This window comes from Miniopterus natalensis, chromosome 12 (genome assembly GCF_054644295.1).
Source record: "Miniopterus natalensis isolate mMinNat1 chromosome 12, mMinNat1.hap1, whole genome shotgun sequence".
In the NCBI taxonomy this organism is placed as follows: Eukaryota; Metazoa; Chordata; class Mammalia; order Chiroptera; family Miniopteridae; genus Miniopterus; species Miniopterus natalensis.
In genome coordinates this window covers 40386117-40391846 of record NC_142092.1, presented here as the reverse complement: position 1 = coordinate 40391846, position 5730 = coordinate 40386117, and the positions used below count along the sequence as shown (strand labels likewise).

General features: G+C 42.9%; 1 non-coding gene across 1 annotated transcript; it reads left to right on the top strand.

Annotated features, from left to right (window-relative positions):
• Positions 1–1257: 1257 nt before the first annotated feature.
• LOC148091823 (U11 spliceosomal RNA) lies at positions 1258–1390 on the top strand. Its single transcript, XR_015715461.1, has one exon. It is a non-coding gene; the product is annotated as a U11 spliceosomal RNA (small nuclear RNA).
• Positions 1391–5730: the final 4340 nt, after the last annotated feature.

Here is a 5730-nt window from a genome sequence, read left to right as displayed (position 1 = left end):
TCGCCATGCTCTACATTATATCCCCAGAACTTATTTATCTTATAACTGGAAATTTGTACCTTTGGACCCCCCCGTTACTCATTCCCCCACCCCACTCCCTGCCTCTGGTAACCACCAATCTGTTCTGTTTCTATGAGTTCAAGTTTTTTTAGATTCCACCTATAAGTGAGATCATACAGTATTAGTCTTTCTGACTTATTTCACTAGTGTAATGCCCTCCAGATCCACCTGGCTTTCTTTCTATTTATTTATTTATTCATTCATTCATTCTAGAGGGACAGGAAGGGAGACGGAAAGAGAGAGAGAGAGAAACACCAATCAGTTGTCCCTGGTAAAAATCCACTGGGATCAAACCTGCAACCTAGGTATGTGCCCTGGCTGGGAATCGAACCCGCAACGTTTTCGTGTATGGGACAACACTCCAACCAACTGAGCAACACCGGGTAGGATGGTTTTGAGGGTTTTTAAAGGCTGGGAGTTTAAGGGAGGATCTCAGTAGACTATTCATCAGCTTTATACTGATGCACCAAAATGAGATTTATTCCCTTAAGTTCATCTGTCCTTGGGTGTGCTTGGCAAATGACACTAATGCAGTTTCTGCCATCTCCCCGAGTAGGCTGATTTTAGCTATTTATCCTCTGGTTTGTGGAGGAGAAGTGTAAACCATTTAGTCCTAAGTGTCCTTGGTTAGGAAGATAGGACTTTTCGATTTACTAGATGTCAGTAAATTGCTTGGCTGTTTATGTGTCTCAGTTTCCCTGTTCCACTTGTCCTGGCTGACTAGCCTGTCTCACTCTGAGATACTATAAAGAACCTGAGGGCTGACTATACCATCAAAATTCAAGCTTCCTTACCTCAGCTTGGTGTGGGGTTTGGAACTGACCTTTCACCCCCCCTGAAGTGAAGATTACAAAAATAAGACCCATGCTGATTTTTCTGATTTTCTAGTTCAACCATGAATGTGGCAGGCATGAAGTGCTAATAACATTTTTTCCTCCCTCATTGCTGAAGCAATAGATAAAACAATTTTATAGCTGTGTTCCCCTATCCCTAAAGCAGGCAGTATTAATTAGAAATAAAACAGTGACAGGGTGTGCGTTAATGAGCTATTAATGCCTGCAGTGGGTGCCCAGCACGGTCTGAAGCCAAAGGCCAAGCGATTTCCACCTCCCAGTAAGCGCACTAATAGCCAATTAAAGTCCATCCTCAATGGCTCCTTTCTCCTGGTCGGGAGTTCTTTCAATTTAAAAAGTTGTGTAGAAGGGCTTCTGCCTTAGTGGCACACGTAGAGCAGCCTGATTGCTCTACTTGCAGAATCAACATTAAGAGGTTTCAGAAGCATAATTCTTTGGTATCTGGGCAGCTGGTGATCGTTGGTCCTGGTGCCTGCTAAAAAATAAATAAAAACCGTGACGTTCCCAAGAAAGTATAGGTTTGTTTTAGTGTGTGTTCCATCTCTCCATCTCTCTCTTTGCAATAAAAGGTGAATCCACCCACAGAGAAGGGGGAGAAATAAAGGGAAGGACCGGCAGTACAGGTCACAGGATGGAGGTCACACTGGCCCTCAAAGCAGCCCTTTGACCCTTTTTGCTGGAGGCAAGAGGCCCGGAGTGGGGAGTTATTTACTCTACCCAAGGCTTCTCTGTGTGTCTGAGCTGCAGGAGGGAAGGAAGCTGACATTTCTGAGGGAGCTTTTGTTTTAGAAACTATTTACTCCTGTTGACACCTTGTCTTCTAACAGTACCTATCTCCTAATTTTAAAAAGAGCTACATTCCAGTACTGCTGCAGGCATGCATCTATTATCTCATTTAATCCCTGTAACAGTCCCTGAGAGGGGCACACGGGTTATTCCCATGCTGCTGGTGGAGAAAGAGTCACAGAGAGGTTAATAATTTACCCAAGGTCACACATCTAGAGGGTGGGAGAGCCGGTTTTTAAAACCAGGCGTCTGCCTCCAATCCCAGGAGCCTGGAACTGGACTCGCAGGCTACAGGTCTCTTCTGCTCATCTTGACCTGGTGGTACAGGAGGAGAGAGGAGTAGGTCATAGAATTCACATTACAGATGTTTTCTCCCCATGGGAGCAGATGTCATGCTTTTCCGGAGGCCCGGAGAAAGGCAGAAGATAGAGCCTTGTTATTCCAAGTGTGGCCCACAATCCAGTAGCACTTCTGTCACCTGAGAGCTTGTTAGAAATACAGAATCCAAACCCCACCCCAGAACTATGAACCAGAACCTGCATTTGAACAAGATATGCAGGAGAGACATACGCATAGTAAAGTCTGAGAAACACCTAGCTGGAGTTCCAGTCTCCCATCCCTTGGGTCAGGCTCTTCTCTGCAACTAATCAAAAGGAAGCAAAGACTCGTTTGATACCTACTCAGCCTCAGTCACTTGGATATCTCTCCAGTTCACTCAGTCCTCCCTAGACCCTGCAAACGAGACTGAGGGTCAGAGTGGTCAAGCACCCAAGCTCCGTAAAAGAACATGACCAAGGTGCATTAGAGTCCAGAGCCCTATCAAGAGGACCCCTTAGCACAGGACACACCACAGCAACTCAACCCGTGGGTCAGGAGGGTGGGCCAGGGTCGGCTCTGCAGACATCCACAGCAGAGCTCAGGCAAAGGGGAGAAGTGAATTCTGATTGTGGAGCCTCTCAATTTTGAGATTTAAAGGGGAAAAAAAAAATCTGGTTAAAACAATACTACCAGGGAGTAAAGAGAAGGCTTCCTAAGGTCCCTTCTGGACTTAGAATTTAATGCCTGTTTATTGAGAACCGCTCGGTGCATTTGCTCAGTCCTACATCTAGCTGAGTTGTTCTCTGCCCTAAAAGCTTATGATCTGAAAAGGCCCCAGAAATGGGCGAGGGGTAAAAAAACCACAGAACAATGCAACAGCCTTAATCAGACCGTCTTTGCTTTTCTTTGCTTATAAGTCACTGGCTTTAAATTTAATATAGTTTCATGTCTTTATTTTTCTTGAGGTTTTCTTAAAAGATCATATCAAGATTTTCTACCACGGTAAGACTTTTATATTGTATTTTTCTTAAGATGGAGTATGGTGCATTTACCCGCCATCGGGTGATCCCTTATAACTCATCTTGCTTTATTAAGAAGGCTGCTGGAGGCTTCTGTGCCCCTAGTAATAAAAAATGTATGTTCAGGCCCATTCAAACCAATGAAAATCTGAGTTTTCAAAGCACAAGATAATGAAAATTCTCTAGATTGGTGTCTTTTACTACTTTTAATCTGTTAACAGACCCCGAGTGTCTCAGATGAAAGGGACTCGAGTGTGAATTGCTATTGTTAATAGCATTTCATACAGGTAAGTCTTGATTATCTAATTTCTCACAAATTCAGACACTTTTACTGCCTCTATGACCTCTCTAGGGAGCATGAAAGAAAAAAGACCTGTACAATTTATTTCTCAAAATGTACACAGAAATATAATTGCACATACATACCGGAAAACCTTATAAATAATTCAGAAGAGGCAGTGTGATGTCAATAATAGAACTACTGCCCTGGCCGGTTTGGCTCAGTGGTTAGGTCAGCCCTCAGACTGAAGGGTCCTGGGTTTGATTCTGGCCAAGGGCACGTACCTGGGTTGCAGGCTCGATCCCCAGCCTTGGTCAGGCCACGTGCAGGAGGCAAGCAATCGATGTGTCTCTCTCACATCGATGTTTCTCTCCCTCTCTCTCTCTCTCTCTCTCTCTCTCTCTCCCTCTCTCAAAAGCAATGGAAAAAATATCCTCAGGTGAGTATTAAAAAAAGAAAAGAAAAAGACATTTTAAAATTAAAATAAATAAATACTAGAACTGCTCATTTAGAGACACTGGTCACACCTTGTCCCCTCACTAAAATTGATGGGCAATTTTTAGGGACCACCAGCCCAGACACGGAGATTTATGGGAACCTGGGATGTTTGGAAAATGGTCTGTGAGCACCTCCTTGAGGAAGGCAGCAGTTGTCTTTCAAAATCGCAAACATGGCTCCAGTTAGTCGCCTTACAGCCTTACCTCTTGCAGTGTAACTTTATAGCTTTTCCCACCAGGAGGGTTCACGCTGGGACTTGCCTTGGCCAATAGAACACAGCAGAAATAATGGTGGGTCAGTTTGGAGCTAGGCCTCCAGACGCCTTGTAACTTTTGGAGTCCTGCCACCACCCTGAGCACAAGCCCCACCAGGTACCTGCTTGGAGATGAGACCTGCCTTTCAGTCCGTCCCCTGGCCCCACTGACAGCCAGCCCCTACCTGACCCCACAGGTGTGGGAGCAAGTCCAGCCCCGATAAGCTGGGTTTTGAGAAAGAATTAAGAGCATATTCATATGCTGTATAAACGGATCTGCAAACATAAGATATTTTTCAAAAGCATTTTTGTGAGCATATTAAAAATAGCACTCCAGTGGTCATTGGAAAGCAAAGGATGTAAACTGCAATTGACAGTAAAATATAGTAGTATATCCAAATTCACATAATATATTTTATAAATTAGTAGATAGTCATCTGAACAAAAACATAGATTAAAAAAAAACCCAAAAAACAAGAAAAGGGAAGAAATATGTCAATTTAACACCAATAGTGCCTTAAGGACGCCATGGAAAGTATATGTTTGGTTCTTTGTGTAATTTGATCACAAAAGCATTATATGATGTGTACATACTTGGAAGAAAACACTGAATAAATACCTGTTAACAATGTGCTGCTGGGGGAGGTGGGCATTGCTTAATGGGGCAAGTGAACGGCTGAGTCAGCTGGAGCCTTAATTTTAACATATTTCTTTAGAAAATGTGTAAGACTGCCTTAGATTTAAATGCATCAGAAATTCAGTATTTTCCATGTATTTTAAAACAGGTTGCTTGCTATCTGAGGTTACTAACCTGGCTCACCTGTCATTTCCCAAGAACTGCTAAAGATTCTGCTTCAACCCCTAGACTTTCAACCTAAAGAAACTATGGTTTTCAAGGGAGGGACGGAGCAGGAAGGAATGATCCAGCCTCTAGGCACCTTTCACTCTGCTGGATAAGATAACTATTTCCTCCCCCAGAATGACCTTTAACTTCTTACATTTCTTATATTTCAAACTCAAGCCTCATTTCTCAGGCATTTAAGACGCTTTTGGCTTTTTACCTGGCTTGATAAAAGCCAAGATGTTTTTTCTCCTGGGGGCTATTTTGCTAGACTAGGGTCATCAGATATAACTTTAACGTTAGGTTGTTACATGACATCTTTCAAAGTATAATCAGGCTGTGCGGTTCATGATCTGGCTATTAGATTAGAGGTCTGTGTTGCCAAAGGGCTGTGCTTTTAAAAATATTGAGAAAAACACACACATTTGACTGAACAGGGAAGGAAAATTCTACAAGTTGGTCCCTATGTCCTGGTCAGGAGATGCTTTCCCTTGTCTCCTTCACACCTGCCCATACTATTCACATTCTAAAAACATGCTTGTTACTCTCAGGGCTCCTGGGCTATATATCCTCCAACTGTTACAGGCTTTTGACTTCACCTATGTGTTTTTTGCATACCTTTGCTTATATTTTAGGGTGGGCTTTTTTCCCATTGGAGGAGAGGGGAGTAGGTTATAAAAATACTGGTAGGAAATAAGCAAATCACTTCACTTTCTACATCAAATAAATCTACCTGTATTATCCTTTTTAGGGAAAAGTTTGATGAAGAACAGGATCGAGTCTCAAAATACCTCCCCAGCATTTACTTATTAACTACAAAG